This window comes from Spermophilus citellus (genome assembly GCF_964194105.1).
Source record: "Spermophilus citellus genome assembly, chromosome: 3".
NCBI classification, from domain to species: Eukaryota; Metazoa; Chordata; class Mammalia; order Rodentia; family Sciuridae; genus Spermophilus; species Spermophilus citellus.
In genome coordinates, this window is record NC_138184.1 from 209,169,587 (window position 1) to 209,185,866 (window position 16,280).

A 16,280-nucleotide genomic window follows, 5' to 3' on the forward strand; every position below is an offset into this window, starting at 1 on the left:
AATGTCCTAAAAAATAATATAAACCTCAGTCCTAACCCAGGAACTTCTGTGTCATTAGCATCCCAGCAACTATGGCTATTTAATTTCTAAAATTTTGAAAAGGTAATCCTATACTTTAAAATTTGAAACTGAAACTACATTTTTAAGAGAGTGGATTCCACATGAAGAGGGCGAGACTGGGTAATCCTATAAAGCAGTCTGGATAGAAAAACTTAAAAGACAGTTCTGAGTTCTTCCTAGTCAAGGACCAGTTCTTCCAAAATCTCAAATCTACCCAGAAGAAAAATAAAGAATGATCTCTATGGTTTATCCTTACCTAGATCACCAAGAATTCTTCTCAGGGCCAGACGCACACATTTGTGGTCATGGAGGAGTCAATGCAAGCCCAGGAGTCACAGAAAACTCCAGGCTGCTGGCAGTTGGAGCCTGAAATCCCCTTGATGAATGAACCGCACGGTGATACACACATTCTGAGCAGGCTATTGGCTAAGGGGAGACAAGGCGTGCACAAAGCTGATTTGCCACCTTCAGGGCAAGCCTCTTATAACCCATCTCAGAAAGAGGATGGATACACTACGTCCAAGAGAGTCAAAACTAGAGAGGGTTCATTTTCCTGTGGCATTCTCCTGAATTCTACACAAACCACGAGGAGAACAAACCACAGAGTGATCTGCCTCCTTCAACAGGCAACGCCAGCGAAAAAAGAAATGTGATGTTGACACTGGCAATTTACAAATAAATCTCATACCACTGCCAAAGTTTGTTCGTGTTGCTCAGATATAGGTGCATGATTTTACGCCAAGAATTGTGAGCCTTGGTTTGGGGGCTCCATGTTAACTCTGCCAAAAGATGATAAAACTTTCAAAAGGAAACTACTATGCTGATGATTACAAGAAAAAAAAAAGAATAGTGTAACTGATCTTTCTACAATTGGAGGTTTTCAATATGCCATCCGTGGGCCACCTGGATTAGAATTACCTATGACTGGACTCAGAGTCTCTGAGGTAGCACCTAGCATTTCAGGTTGTTCTTGTCTTTAAAGTTTGAGAACTCCCTTTTCCTGTTGCTAGAACTGAACAATTATCTCAATCTTTTTTTTTTAATTATTCACACATTTCTGATTCCTGTTGAAATCAGGAGCAACAAAAACTATAGAACCTCTTTAGAACAACTTGTGGCTGTAACTCCAGGGAAAAGGACAGCCAGTCTGGGTCTGCCTGATCACCCCAGCCCCCACTGCTCTGGGAAGAGAGAAGCTCAAGCTGAAGGAAAGTGGAAGATGCAGCACCTGAGGATGAATGAGTGAACACAAGCATCACCTTAAGGGATAGTGCAAGTGGAAAACACAAAGCATACTGCCAAAATAAAAGGAAGACAAGGGCGGGGTGGGGGGTGCTGGCTACTTCCTGTTCCAGGCTTGGCATCAGGAACTTTATGCCCTGCCCAGAAGTGCACAGTGGCATAGACCAGGTGCCTCATCGCCAGCAGGTTCACATGGGCTGCCTTCTCCACAGAGGGCTCAGCTGGATCTGCATAACCTCACCTCAACAGCCAACAAACCATGAAGGATTTTTAAATATGGAAATGTTTTTGGAATGGAAGCACCTTTCCATATTTCTTATTCTCATGCCTTCTTTGTTCAGTCTAAGGTTATGTGACTTTTCAGATTTCAGAGTAGCTTTACATCATTTCCCCTCCTTTTAAACCAGTTCATTTCAAGTCCAAAGTGCTGGGCAAAAACCTCATCACTAAAATACAGATAGGAAAATGTGATGTGAACAGCACCAACAGGTAGGAAAATAGTTTTTCATTTAAATAATAAGAGTTTAATCTTTTTCCAAGAGGCATGATGTTTCTGAAGAAACTTTCTGGATAAGGGGAGCTCAACTTAGAAAACAGTGTATTTATGAACATTTTTCCAAATGCCCCTCTTGTTTTAAGAAAGATAATTCTGGACTCTGACATCCTTAAACAAAAAGGAAGGAAGTTGACTTTTAACTCTTTAGTATGAGTTGATCTAGTATATTTGGTGTTCCAAGTATTGTGCTTTACAAAAAAAAAAAAAAAACAAAAAACAAAAAAAACTGCATCTGTCAGGGTAGTGTTCTCAAATTTTGCATTAGGACTGAGGCCCTTTGTGTTCCCCTGTTGCACAGTCCAGATGAAAGCAGAGCATTCCTGACTGATGTGGCAGGCCAGGGGACCTTGTGTACACTCTGTTTTTACCTATTCACACACACCTATGGTAAAGTTAACTTGGGCCACAGTGAAAGACTAAGAACTAACAGTAAAGCAGAACAATTATGACAATATACTATAATACAAAGCTATGTGAATGTGATCTCTTAATTTCTGGAACTTTCCATTTAATATTTTCAGACTAAATTGACTACAAGTTACAAACCAAGGACAGTGAAACTATGGGGAGCTACTCAGTCAACTTTTTTCTAGAAGCATGGTTAAGAGAAATATTGGCATCAAAGTAGTCCTCAACTACTCAAAACACACCTACACTTCAGGGGTTTAGGACTGAGGTCACTCCCCCCCCAGGAATACTGCTGCTAAAAACAATAATCAGGACCTTACACAAAATGATTTCACTTATAATGTATATGTAATACCATATATGTGAAATGAAATGCATATTGTATCCATGGTGCAATACTAGTAATTCTATAAGGAATAAAATATTAGAAACATGAATGATCTTTCTGTTTACAACTGTAAGGAGGAGGAGGATTTAGTAAGAGGAGAATGAACCAGACTGAGACTCTTAAGAGCTTTCAAACTGATGATGCTAGTATTTACGCTTTATTTTGCCCCAAACACACTGTGTTCTTTTCTCTTAATATGATGACATCATTACTCTTGACTTATAAGCTGTTGCAGATACCTTTGAAGGTGCTTCAAAATTAAACAAGAAGAAAAAAAAAGCTTAGAAAGATTGACTAAAAATATATAAGAAATGTGATAAGTATATAATTGCTTTAGAATGAATAAGACTACAAGAGGCAGAAAAGAGAATGTAATAATCAAAGTTCCCCCAATTTGACAAAAAAGGTTCTGTGTTGGATATATGACCTGAACCAGGGTAGCCTGACTGCTTGTGGGGTGGAAGCTACCAGGAGCTGACCAAAAGCAGACAGTGTGAGATCAGCCACATGCGTGACCGGGATTGTGTGCAAGGCAGCATCTATGATCTGGGAAGCTCCGGGTGGTAAACCTGGTAAAATCTGCTCATCAATCTTGCAAAGAAATAGCTATTTGGACTGGCTGGTGACTCATTGAGTGAGAACCCAGAGTTAGGTGTGGTGTGGTGTGTGGTCAGCTTCGTGGTCTGAGAGCGTGAAAAGAAGCAAGCTCCCAAATGCACAGCACTGGTCAAGAAGGGCCAAGCCAAACCCCAGGGAAGCCCAGAGTAAAGAAGCAAGCCCTCCAGAGCTCCATTCTAACAATAAAGCCATTCTTGTGCACGAGATTCTCAAACTCTATTGGAAGGAATGGGAGGGATAGAGGCTATCACAATTCTGAAATTTTTGTTACCATTAACATAAGTTTTATTAGTTTTATGTATTTTTAATATTATGAATGTGCCAAAGTGAATCTGAAATAGAATAATATTTAAAGATTTTTAAAGTGACAATATAGGCTTTGATCTTACAAAATAGATGGATGACATTTAAAAATCTGTGTGGTGGGGATGTCAGGCAGGTGAAACCCAGTTCTACAAGCAGGGCAAAGTGTGTAACATAATGAAAAGGAAGGGATTTGGGCTATAACTGAAGGTATCCTTTCCCCTTTGGTTCTTGAAAATATTCAAATTAGTCTAATATGTGGTAATACATTATTGGGTTGCAAAATAAATTCAGTGTACTAAAAGCAGCAGAATTAAAACAAAAAAATAAGAGTTTATCACACTCAGTGTAACTACATTTGTGTGTGTTGTGTGTACTTTTTCATGATGTAAAATAGTCGTTTCTGCCAGTTATAGGAAAGAAAATGGTCTATCAGGAGAGATTAAAAATCATATTTGAAATGAGGTGGGTGGATCATGTATAGATTTGATTTTAATTGGGGCTCTGCCATAGGTCCTTATCTTAGAAACTAATCCACAAACCATGGTTCATTTGCATTACACTTCTCAACAATTCTAAAGATATCACGCAAATCATTGTTCACTCATTGATCCATCCCTGAGGGGTTATGGAGACAGGATAAAAATCGAAAATGCAGAAGCAAAAACCAAACACCCCGCCTCAAATCCATTAAATATTATTAGAGCCATATAATAATAGCTAACATGTACTGTGTATTGTGTACCTAAGAGTGTTCTAAGCACTTCACACATCATTAACTCATTTTATCCTCTCAATAATCCTAGAAAAGTATATGTTAACATTATCCCTGTTCTACAGATAAAGAACCTAAGAATGAAGTCAGTTACTTATGAGGCAGAGTCTGTATCTGGACCCAGGAAGTCCGGACCCAGAGTTCTACTCTTAATTGCATGGTATCCTGGGCTGTTAATACCACACTCATGCAGAACTGACAAGAAGACTGAGCACTGGTAGGAAGAACATGAAGCACTACTTCCTGGGCTTTGCCAGCCAGCCTTGTTCCTTCCACCAGTGACATACAACACGCAGTCTATGCAACACAAGACAGCCTTTGCCACATTGTTCCCAGAAGCATTCTGAACATGCTTCCCAGCAAAAAGTAGTTCAAATTCCTTCTTCCCTGTCTAGAAAATTTATAAGATGTTATGGGCCCTTACTGACCTGTGGTAAACCTAACTCTTATTTAAGATATAAGAGGCATTCATTCAGGTTTGGTTCTTAAACTTCATATCAGTCAATCATTTTCAGCATCTCCTTCAGGTCTTACCTTTACAGACTAGTGGTCCTGTAGCTAGTGCAACTGCAGCTAGTCTGGCCATACAGAGCTCTTAAGGGTACCTCTGTTCTTTCCCCATGCAATGTTTCTTAGTGGTTTCAAATAGGATTCCAGGCATAAAATATACTGAGACAAGTGTTTCACCATGTTTCATAAAAATATGAAAAGATATGTGCCCAAAGATTATTTTCCAGTCTCATCCACCCACCCTTGTCTTCAGGTTATATAGTAAACCTTATAACAGGGTCTACACAGATAGGAAAATAAGCAAAAATCAACACTATTGTTGGTAGCCTGATTCCTTTCTGAGAAATCTGGTCCTTGAATAAGAACCTTAATTTTTAAATGCTGAGTAAATATAATAAGCACTTGCCTCTTGTATAAGCCAAGTTAAAAATGGCCAGAGCCAATAAATTTTGGAACAAAAGGAAATCAATACTTGGGTTTTCATTTTTTGTCTGACCACTACCTTGGTCACAAAATTTGAAAATTTTCTCATGAATGCACCTTTTAGCCAAATATAACGTCTTTCAAACTTGTTATGATTAAAATTAATGCATAAAATGGCTTGTACCTTGTGACATGGAGAATTAAATTTTAGAGTAATTCAGAATTTTTTCAAAATTTAATGAAATATTCAAATAATTAAAAAAATCTGAGGCTTCAGTAGACTGTGACAATGCTTCACCATACTTTATTTACATATTTATATACACACTCTCTAAATAATTCTATTAATATTGAATACAAAGAATGTTCAACATTCCTTTTGAAAGATACAGTTAAGATAGGGTATGGTCAAAATAAAATTTCTCATTGAACAATACTGTCTACATGTCAATGTCAAAGTCATCTAAGAAGCAGAAAGAGCTGGGTGCCGTGCTGCATGCCTTTAATTCCAACCACTCAGGAGGCTGAGGCATGAGGATCTCAAGCTCAAGGCCAGCCTCAGCAACTCAGGGATACCCTCAGCAACTTGGTGAGACCTTGTCTCAAAATAAAATATGACAAGGGCTGGGGATGTGTCTCTGCGGTTAAGCACCCCTGGGTTCAATTCCCAGTACCAACAAAAGAGAAGCAGCATCAGCAAATACGATGCTATTGTCCACCATTATAATACTGTTTAGGTATATTTAGGTTACTTCTTTTAGTGAACAGATTAATCTGTATATTTCTACCAAGTATTCATTGTGTCTAAAACCAATACTTTCTGCATGGCTGGGACACATTTTCTGTGGTTTTGAAAAATAAAAGGATGATTCAATTATGTACTCATCTAGTCAGTCAGCTTTGGATAAGAATGGTAATGTCTGCACTTAACAATACAAAACGTTTTACAAGTGGTGGAAACACACTGGGACTTTTTTTTTTTTTTGATGATGATGATAATGCTTGGTTTTTCCTGCTCCCATCACCCTGTTTCATTAGGGCCCTGGAGAGCAGGAGCATTCACTTGTAAGACAGTCCAATGGTTATGGCACAGGGGGAGGGGAATCAAATGCAAAACCATAGCCTTGGCAAACACAATGCATTCAGACAACACATTAGTGTTTAGCATCAAAACTGCAGCTATACCAGCAAAAAGTGATGCAGACAGTAACCTTCTAGACAGCAGCATTTTGTCAGTTGAAGGAACTTGGCAGAGGCCTCTCTAGAATATAGAAATTAGAGTTGTTGTTTTCTGAGTAGAATTAAGGGTACACACAACTGAAAAAGACAGGGAATGTCTCAGGAAGCAAGGGCTCAGTGTGTATATTTACTCTCACTATTAGAGAAGAAAGTTGTTCCAGGCTTAAAAATGATCCCATACAACCTTTACTACCACTGAGGCGAAGTGGGGGCTTGTCTTCCTGTTGGTACACATGTGAAGCTGTCCTCAAGCTAGCTGAGTGGAAATCAGTGAACCGGGTGTAAGTAGGTAGGCTTTGCTTTCTCTAACACTTTGCTAAAATGAACACTTTATAAGCAGTATGTTTTTAAAAACTGCAGAACAGACTGAGCCTTAACATTCATTTTTGAAAATTACTAAACTTCTAGTTGAGCAGGTACTATCTACCGGTCAGTACTAGTTTTGCCCTTTCATAGCTCTGTGATCTTGTGCAAGTCCCATCTTTTTCAGAGACCCAGTTTCCTTGTCTATAAATTGAAAAGCTTAAACATCCTCTCACCTTCCTTCCAGTCCAAGCTTAAATGGCTATATAAAAATTATTCTGTAACTTATTTTCTCTCTCAAATATCCTTGACCTAATCTTACATTAATTTCACTTTAAAAGGGGTGTGTGTGTGAAAATAGTGGGGGAGAAGGCTTGTCAAAATGGATTTAAGTGTTAACTTTCTGCAGTCTTGGACATTACAGATGTGCAAGCAGCTCTTTAGACTTTATTCATCTAGCCTAACAAAGTTAAGACCTATTGAACAAAAACTCCCCATTTTTCTCTCCTCTAAGCCCCTGACAACCACCATTCTACTCTGAGTTTGACCATTTTAGATAACATCCTATAAGTAGAATCAGGTAGTCCTTCTGTGACTAGCTAATTTCTCTTAACATAATGTCTTCAGGTTCATCTATGTTGTCCCATTTGGAAAGACTTTCTTCTTTAAGGCTGAATAATATTCCACTGGGTGTGCAGGGCAGGGATGGGGAGGATACACATACCCTGTTGTCTTTATCCTTTTTTTTTTTTAAGAGAGAGTGAGAGGGGAGAGAGAGAGAGAGAGAGAGAGAGAGAGAGAGAAGAGAATTTTTAATATTTATTTTTTAGTTCTCGGCAGACACAACATCTTTGTTGGTATGTGGTGCTGAGGATCGAACCCGGGCCGCACGCATACCAGGTGAGCGCGCTACTGCTTGAGCCACATCCCCAGCCCCTGTCTTTATCCTTTCATTCATTGATGAACATATAGGTTTCTTCCATAGTTTGGTTACTGTAAATGATTCACAGTGAACACAGAAGTGATCTCTTTGAGATCCTGATTTTAATTCTTTTGGATATATACTCACATTGGGATCACTGAATCCCATTTATAATTGTATCCAAAACAATGAAACACTTGCAAATAAGCTTAACATTTAAAATACTTGTACTTGAAAACTATATCAGATTAATGAAAGAAATTAAAGGTGGCACAAATAAATGGAAAGATATACTATGTTCATGGATCCAAAGATAATACTGTTAAAATTCCTATTACCCAAAGCAATCTACAAATTTAATGCAACCCATATTTAAAACACTGAAATTTGAATGGAGCAACAAAAGACCCCAATAGTCAAAACAATCTTGAGAAAGTATAAAGCTGGAGGCATCACACTTTCTGACCTCCAAATGCATTACAAAGCTACAGTATTTACACATGATTTTAGAGTGGACAATTAAAACAATATGGCAGACATACAGTATTTACACATGATTTTAGAGTGGACAGTCAAAACAATAAAGCAGACATACAGGCCAGTGGATGAGAAAAAAGGCCAGAAATAACCCAAACACACATAACCAACTGAACCCAGAAAGAACAATCTCAAATGGTATTGGGAAAACTGGACATCCACATGCAAAAGAACAAAACTTAGAATCATCTTACACTCTACACACACACACACAAATCAAATAAAATGAGTTAAAAGATTTAAATGTAAGTCCTGAATTCATAAAACACTTAGGGGGACCACATAGGATAAATGTTTTATGTCATTCGTTTAAGTGATGATTTTTTTTAAAATATATGACAACAAAAGCTTCTGTAATGAAAGTGAAGGCAGACAAGTGGGACCCGACCCAGCTAAAAAGCCCTGCAGAGACAAGGAGGTAACCAGGACCACGAAAAGGCCACCAGATATCTGATAAGAAGCTACTGTCCAGAACACATAGAGAACTCCGACAACTCAACAGCAGAAGCCTACCTAATGACAACTGGGCAAAGGACTGGATTTCTTCAGAGATGACATATAATTACCATTGAGTACATGAAAAGGTGCTTGACAGGTTCTTCAGGGCAACATGAAGCAAAACCACAATGGGATATCCCTTTTACACCTTTTAGGATGGCTTTTATTTAAAAAAAAAAAAAAAAGTGCTGAGAAGGATATGGGAAAATTGGAACCCTCGTGCAGTACTGATGGGAAATATGCTGTGGTACCATCTGATACGGCACTTCCCCTTCTCCATATACTTTTCCTAATCATTAACGTAGGCACACCTGATATACTGATGCACAAATACCATGTTGGTTACACGCATTTTAAGTAGCAATGATACTTTTAATTATTCTATTTCTGAGGACTACACAGTAGATCCATAAACTGCAAATACTTACTAATACCAAATTATTAAGATAATGCTCTGAAATTAGGAAAACTAGAGGTTTTTTTAAACCTATTATGACTTCTTAGTATTATCTTTGTATGGCTATCACAGCTAATCAGCTATGTAAAACCAAAAGCTTTTTAAAACTTTAAACATTGTCACAATATTATTTAGAGCCAGTTAGTACCAGATTCTGATGAGACTATGGTCATGATTTGATTCCCAGATAGGTATAACCTACCCCAACAGTTTTCCATATCATGCAGGGGTCTGTAAAACTGGGATGACAGTAGGGCTTCTCCTTATGCTGTCAGCCAATGCCTAGCACACAGGATATATTCACCAAATATTATCAACATGATTGCTTTCTTTGCCAGATTACCACCAAAAAAAATGTCAAATAGATCAAAACCCCTAACCATAAGAAACAACTACCAGAATTCACTGAGTACTTTAAGTACCTTTGTATACAGCAACCACAGGAGTAACAATGTATTAAAAGTACTTACAAAGTACATTATTTCAGAGAAACAACATAAATACTTAAGATCTCAGCATTGTTAAGCACTGAAGTTCAAAAGCAGCAATTTTTAATATACCATCTCATCTGGTTTTGGGCTATTATTTTCTTTTATTCACCCTTTTTCCTTTTAAAAAAAGTTACTTGATGAGGTCTTTGTACTTTTCACGATTCCTCTAGTAGGTTTCTTGGTAAAAGGAATAACAGTTTCTATTTTCACTTTAGTTTCCTTCTCAGAACAAGAAGGAAAATGGCCGGAAAAGTTGGAAAAGTTTACAATATTTTTTAAAAATATGTGCTTTTATTCTCGTTTGGGGTTATTAAACTCAAGAATACTTATTTTATGTTCCCAAATATGGTGTAGATTTCTGCCATAATTTGTCCCCTTGAATCACCATTCCTGTCCTTGGCCCTCCTGCCATGCTCTGAAGCCTGGGCAATCCTGTCCCTCCATCCCTACCTCAACCTCCTCGTGTGGAGCAGAGAAAAGACAAAGGCTCCTGAGCCAGAGCTGCAGCAGGGGTGAGGCTTTAGCTCCCTCTTCTGTATGCTCTGAACACTATTGGCAAAGGGGACTTACAGACATCCTCGGTGCTTCTCTGCTGCTTATGGTTTGGTTAGGCATAGGACTGGAGGTCACTCTTAGAATATTGTCCAGAGGGCTGGGCATACAGCTCAGTTGTGGAGTGCTTACCTCACATGCACAAAGTTCTGGGTTCAATCCCTAGCATACACACACAAAAAAAAATCCTTTCAAATTAAAAAAAAAAATCTAGCTAAAGACTCTTTTTAGAAGTTCTTATGTTTTTTTCCAGCATTTAGGGATACAAATAAAGTGATTTTGAAGTATGTATTTGAAATCTCTCTAACATTACTTCTCAGGCACCTGGCTCTTACCTATGTTGTGCTATTTTTTAAATTCATCAACCCAGAATGGAATGGGACAAAAGAATGACCCACAGCTAATACCAAAATTTTAGGGTAGCTTTTAAATTACTTGGAAGAAGTAATCAGAGAAGTATGAGGAAAAAGTAGAAGGGTGTCTCAAAAGGCTAGAGGAAAGACAATGCCAAGGGAAGAGAAGAATGAACTGCAGTGGCCATCACAAGGTCAAGGAACTGAGAAGTTCCAGCTCAAGGGCAACATGGGGGCGAGGCACATGGCCCTCTTGGGAAGGGCAGAGAGGTCTGTCTGCAAGGCTTTTATATCAGAGCTGCTTGCTTAGTTCTTTGAGGACAGGACTTATCATCACTACTGCAAAACTCTTCCCTTTTCTGTTTTTCCTCATCTCGACAGAAGCTCTCAACCACCTGTTAGTCCAGCTCCTCTGGCCTTTTCCTAGGACTGTCTTCCAACTGCCCTGAAATGATCCAACTGCCAGATCCTCTGCATCTCCCAAACATTTCTACACCCTCTTCCAGGAAGACACGATGCACTGTCTGTATCTCAAGACAAACTACATAAATGCAGAAGACCTTACACAATGGATTGGTTCAGTTAATCGTCAAGGTAAATGGTGAGCAAAGGAGGAAGAATACACCTGGGGAAGAGATGTCCAAGGAGTTAACATCCCTTACTTCAAAGATAAGAAGAAAATGTCAGAAAATTTTACTATTCTATTCCCTTAATTTATTGCAAAAAATTCATGAATCATTAAAAACTGTCTCATTAAAAATCAGAGGGAAATCAAAATGAAATCCTAATGTTTTTCAAAGAATTTTTAGGGGTACAGGGGTGCTCTACCACTGAGATACAACCCCCACCCTTTTTATTTTGAGACAGAGTCTTGCTAAGTTGCCAAAGCTGGCCTCAAACTTGCAATCTACCTGCAAGTTTCCAGAGTCACTGGGATTACAGGTGTGTGCCATCACACCCAGCTTTTTTTTTCCTCAAATGATTTTGATACAGACATCTTGACATCTAGCAGCTATCAAGTCTGCTTTATTCTTCTCTCAAAATACATCCAAATCTGAGATACTGTGTAACAAAGTAATCCAATTGTAATGTGTTCGTCATTAGCACTAATACTTGGCTAATTTTCAGTGAATCTGCTGTATTTACAATGACACAGAAAGACTTTATTAATCATAAGTAAAATGAGAGCATATGAGAAGACCAAATGAGCAACTCTGGCTTGGCTTCAACAACAAAATTTGTAGAAACTTCTATGACTACTCAAATGAGGTTTTTTTTTTAGAACAGAAAACTAGGGTATACTGTCTTGCTTACTCTCTGTCAACTTTAGAACTATCCCTCAAAAACAGGTGAATTATTGGTTTAGTTTTGCTTAAGAGAACCACTTTACACAATATAATCTTTACAATTTGTTGAGCCCATGGAGTAATCTTAGGTATGCATAATTATAATTCCTTTATGAATAAATGTACCTTTGAAATCAATTGAGAATTTTGCTAAATGGGTACTGCAAAGAAATTACTATGATATTCTGACTAGAGCTTTGAAGTAAAGAATCAATAGACTTTTTTTCTGTTCTTTTTAGTTATACATGACAGTAGAATGTATTTTGACATATTATACACACATGGAGTAAACTTCCCATTCTTGTGATTGTATGTGATGTGGAGTACACTGGTCATGTATTCGTATATGAACAGAATGAATCAGACCTTACTTTCCCATCTTTCCTATTCCCATTCCCACTCCCTTCCCTTCATTCCTCTTTTGTCTAATCCAGAATACTTCTACTCTCTCTATCTCCCCCTTATTGTAAATCAGCACCTGCATATCAGACAGAACATTCAGCCTTTGGTTTTTGGGGATTGGCTTTTTCACTTAACATGATAGCCTTCAATTCCATCCATTTACCAGCAAATGCCATAATTTCATTTCTCTTTATAGCTGAGTAATATTCCGTTGTGTATATATACACCACATTTTCTTTGGCCATTCATCTGTTGAAGGGTACCTAGGCTGGTTCCCTAGTTCAGTTATTGTGAATTGAGCAAGAAGCAATAGATTTTATATTTTGTTTTCCAGCACAAGACTTTTAACTAGGACCAAAATGGACCTCTCCTACAACAAATCAAGCTGCAAAGCTACTCCATTTAAAAAGTAAGTTCTTAACTATCTTGGAAGAGTAAAGTATCATTTCCAAAAGTTTTAAATGAATCCAGGCCTGTGAGTGTTTTATTTCATAGTCCCATTACAAATATATGAAGCACAGGACTCAAGGTTTTACTATGGTATCCCTCCTCTGTCCCCAGTGCCCCATGTGGTCTCAGTTCTTATCAACATACTATGAAAACATAAGGTCCTAAAATGTGATATTCAGAACAGAAAAGTAGTGCAACACTACATTTGGCCAGCAGGTGTCTCTATGCAGTCCATGGCACCAACCAATATAGACCCCATGGTTGCTCTAACTGTAATACCTGCACATTTAAGTGCATGGATCATGAGATTGGTCCATCAGAAGAGTTATGCTTCTGAGAAACTGAGTATAGGATCTAAACATTATAGGACTTAATGAAAAATGAGTTTTGAAAATGCTATTTAACATGCAAGACCTAACAGTACAGACGGATCTATTTCATTTAAATGATAAGTAACAAGATTCTTGGCTCTTGGTCAGGAGGAGAACATCAAAGTTCAAACAGAAATAAGGCTGAGGAGGGACTGGTATGGGAGAAAATAGAAACAGAAGCTGTTTCTGTTACCAAAGGAAGGAAAGAGTTTAGTGCACAAATAGAGCTGAGGCAGGTCTGAGGAGTGTGGGGGACACAGATTGAGCACATTGGTGCAGGACATGGGCAGAAGGGCATGAAAGTGTGTATTCCCACCACAGCACTAAAGTATTACAAGTCCGTCAAAGGACAACTCACTGAAGAGTATGAAGTACAATGTGTATGTTATGACCCGCCACAGAAGAGAGAAAAAGACAAAAAGTGACAGAATACAATAGACTAGAAAACCCCCATATGCATAAATGTATGTGCTGGGTCCTAAGGCAACCTGTAGTTCCTCCTGTGGGTTCTAGAAGAAAGGCCTGAGAGCCATCAACCTATTCAGTGCACCCCCAGGCCCACCTCCCCTAAGTTAATCTCATCCACTATGAAATCTCCAAACAAGTTAACAGCTGAAGGGGAGACCTCAAACATCTAACTGCCATGTCAGACCATGGGTCCTGCTTCCAGCATCTGTACCCCACTCCAAGTAAAGAGATGCTGAAATGCTGAAGGAGAGGGGTCAGGGAAGGCAGAAAGGCTGGACAGGAGGGGACGGCAGCATCCGCAGCATTCCCCAGGGCAGGAGACCCAAGTCTCTGAACAGAGGCCAAAAATATGCAGGAATTGGTACAAATCCAAAGAGATGTCAAACAGAATTAGGAGAAAGGCAGCATTCAACATTAAATCCCATTACCAAAAGGAGTACTCGACACATGGTGTGCCCCTTGTTAGTGTTAGCTGAGCGTGTCAGGAGGTCTCACTGGCACTAATAGCTCTATGACATGAAGCTGCTACCAAGGCAGGTTCGACAGTTTGCATTTTCCTACTCCAAGTTATCCCTTGCCACCCTCAGGAGAAATGGGAGTGCTATTCTTTTTTTTTTTTTTTTTTTTGAAAAAAATTTTTATTTTTTGAGAGAGAGAGAGAGAGAGAGAGAGAGAGAGAGAGAGAGAATTTTTAATATTTATTTTTTAGTTCTCGGCAGACACAACATCTTTGTTGGTATGTGGTGCTGAGGATCAAACCCGGGCCGCACGCATGCCAGGCGAGCGCTACCGCTTGAGCCACATCCCCAGCCCGGAGTGCTATTCTTAATGTCACCCTTGCTGTCATTAGTGACCATCCCTATGCAAGTTCCATGGGCACCTGTAAACTAAGCTGCTCCATTTTCCAATGATAGTTAACTTTAAGAATTTTAAAGAACCTTGTTTTATTTCAAAACTGAATCTGATCTGACACTAAGAAGGTCATCATGAGTGGATGTTCAAAAACAAAAGCAAGTGGGTGCTCAGAGATCAAGACGTGAAGTTTCTCAGGATCATTACGACAGGCCATAGAGGGGCCACGTCAGAACTTCCAGTGATGTTCATGGCTTTAGGGGCAAAGTTCATGGTTTTGTTGGGAATTTGTGTGTGTTTCTGGGTATGTGTGTGTGAGTATAACTGGTGTGTTTGGGGTTTGGGTATATTTAAAAGAACTTATTAGAATAATAACAAACATTTATATACTATTGGCTATATTTTAATGTGCGTAACAAATATATACATAACTCTTTGTTAATTTCGGTTACCTGCTCAGTGCTTTATTCTGTTCCATTAAAAGTACTTCCACTTATTTCATTTTTCAGCTGGAAAAGACAAGGAGAATACTGTTAGTGGCCAGCACAAATGCATAAATTTCACATCCTACTTTGCTATTTTCCAAATCTGGAAGCATTAAACTACAGTCCATTATTCTAGCTGTATCATGCTACTGAGATTCTAACTAGAACCATTATGAAGACATTATCCCTGCATGTATAGTAACAAGGGATTTGAAAATCAGACACCTTAGAGCTTCAATGGAAATTAAGCTGACATGGTAAAAAGTTAGATGCACAGAAAAACAATTTAGAATAAGATCCCCCTTGACTCTGGACCCTTCTGTGTTTAATACAATTTTTCAAGACATACTGTCTCTGAAATTCCTTTTTTTTGGTAAGCAACACCTCCCCATCCCCAGTTGAAATAACTGCAGTTCTAAAGCTAGGACCAAATGGTGGATGCATTTTTTAAAATTTGCTTAATTTTTTAGAAACATTCTAATGGAAAGCATTTTTCAAAAAAGGGGGTGTTTTTTAGGAAAGGCACCTGTTCAGAGAGACTGCTCTGGGTGACATTCATCCTGCAGAACTCAGGACTATCCAGGCTCTACCCCATACCTCTGCAGGCTCCAAAAGTCTATCTCACTGAAGTTCCAGAATTGATCATGTTTATCAATACCTACTCATGCTAATGAAGTTCATAAGAACTGACAAAGACATAATGTCTATGTATTCATTTACAATGAAAATGCAACGGTCAGGGCTACGGTTATAGCCCAGTGGTAGAGCGTTCGCCTCTCATGTGTGAGGCATCAAGTTCGATCCTCAGCACCATGTAAAAATCAAATAAAAGTATTGTGTTTAAAAAAAGAAAGAAAATGCAACTGTCAAGGCAGCCTGGACACTTGCTCCATCTAGTTTGATCAATAGATTCCCAATTCTTCAGTCAAAAGATAATTTCCTGAGGGCCAGCAAATCCCAGGACAGTCAGAGACTAGGCCCATCTATGTCAGCAGACTGTTTAGTGAGACTACTGGAGCAACCCCCAGCTCAGTGCTGGGGCCTCTCTCTTCCTCCACGGCCACCCTAGTCCAAGCTGCTCCTGTCCTCCTCCTGGACAAACACAAAACACCTCCAGCTGTTTTTCCAGCTTCCACATTTCTCCCTCCCCATCTATTAATCCACAGTGTGTCCACAGAAAACATTTTAAACTATAAAATGCACCATGGTTCAGCCCTGCCTACACCCCTCCAATGCTCTGTGTGTGTCTCCTGATAAACTCACTGGAGCTG

The 16,280-nt window shown here is 38.9% G+C and overlaps 1 long non-coding RNA gene across 1 annotated transcript in view; it reads right to left on the reverse strand.

Moving 5' to 3' along the window:
• LOC308643213 overlaps positions 1-16,280 on the reverse strand; it is a 155,675-nt gene that overhangs the window by 40,743 nt on the left and 98,652 nt on the right. Inside the window, exon 4 of the long non-coding RNA XR_014020730.1 lies at positions 14,977-15,033. This is a non-coding gene — a long non-coding RNA (uncharacterized lncRNA). The remainder of the gene's footprint in view (positions 1-14,976; positions 15,034-16,280) is intronic.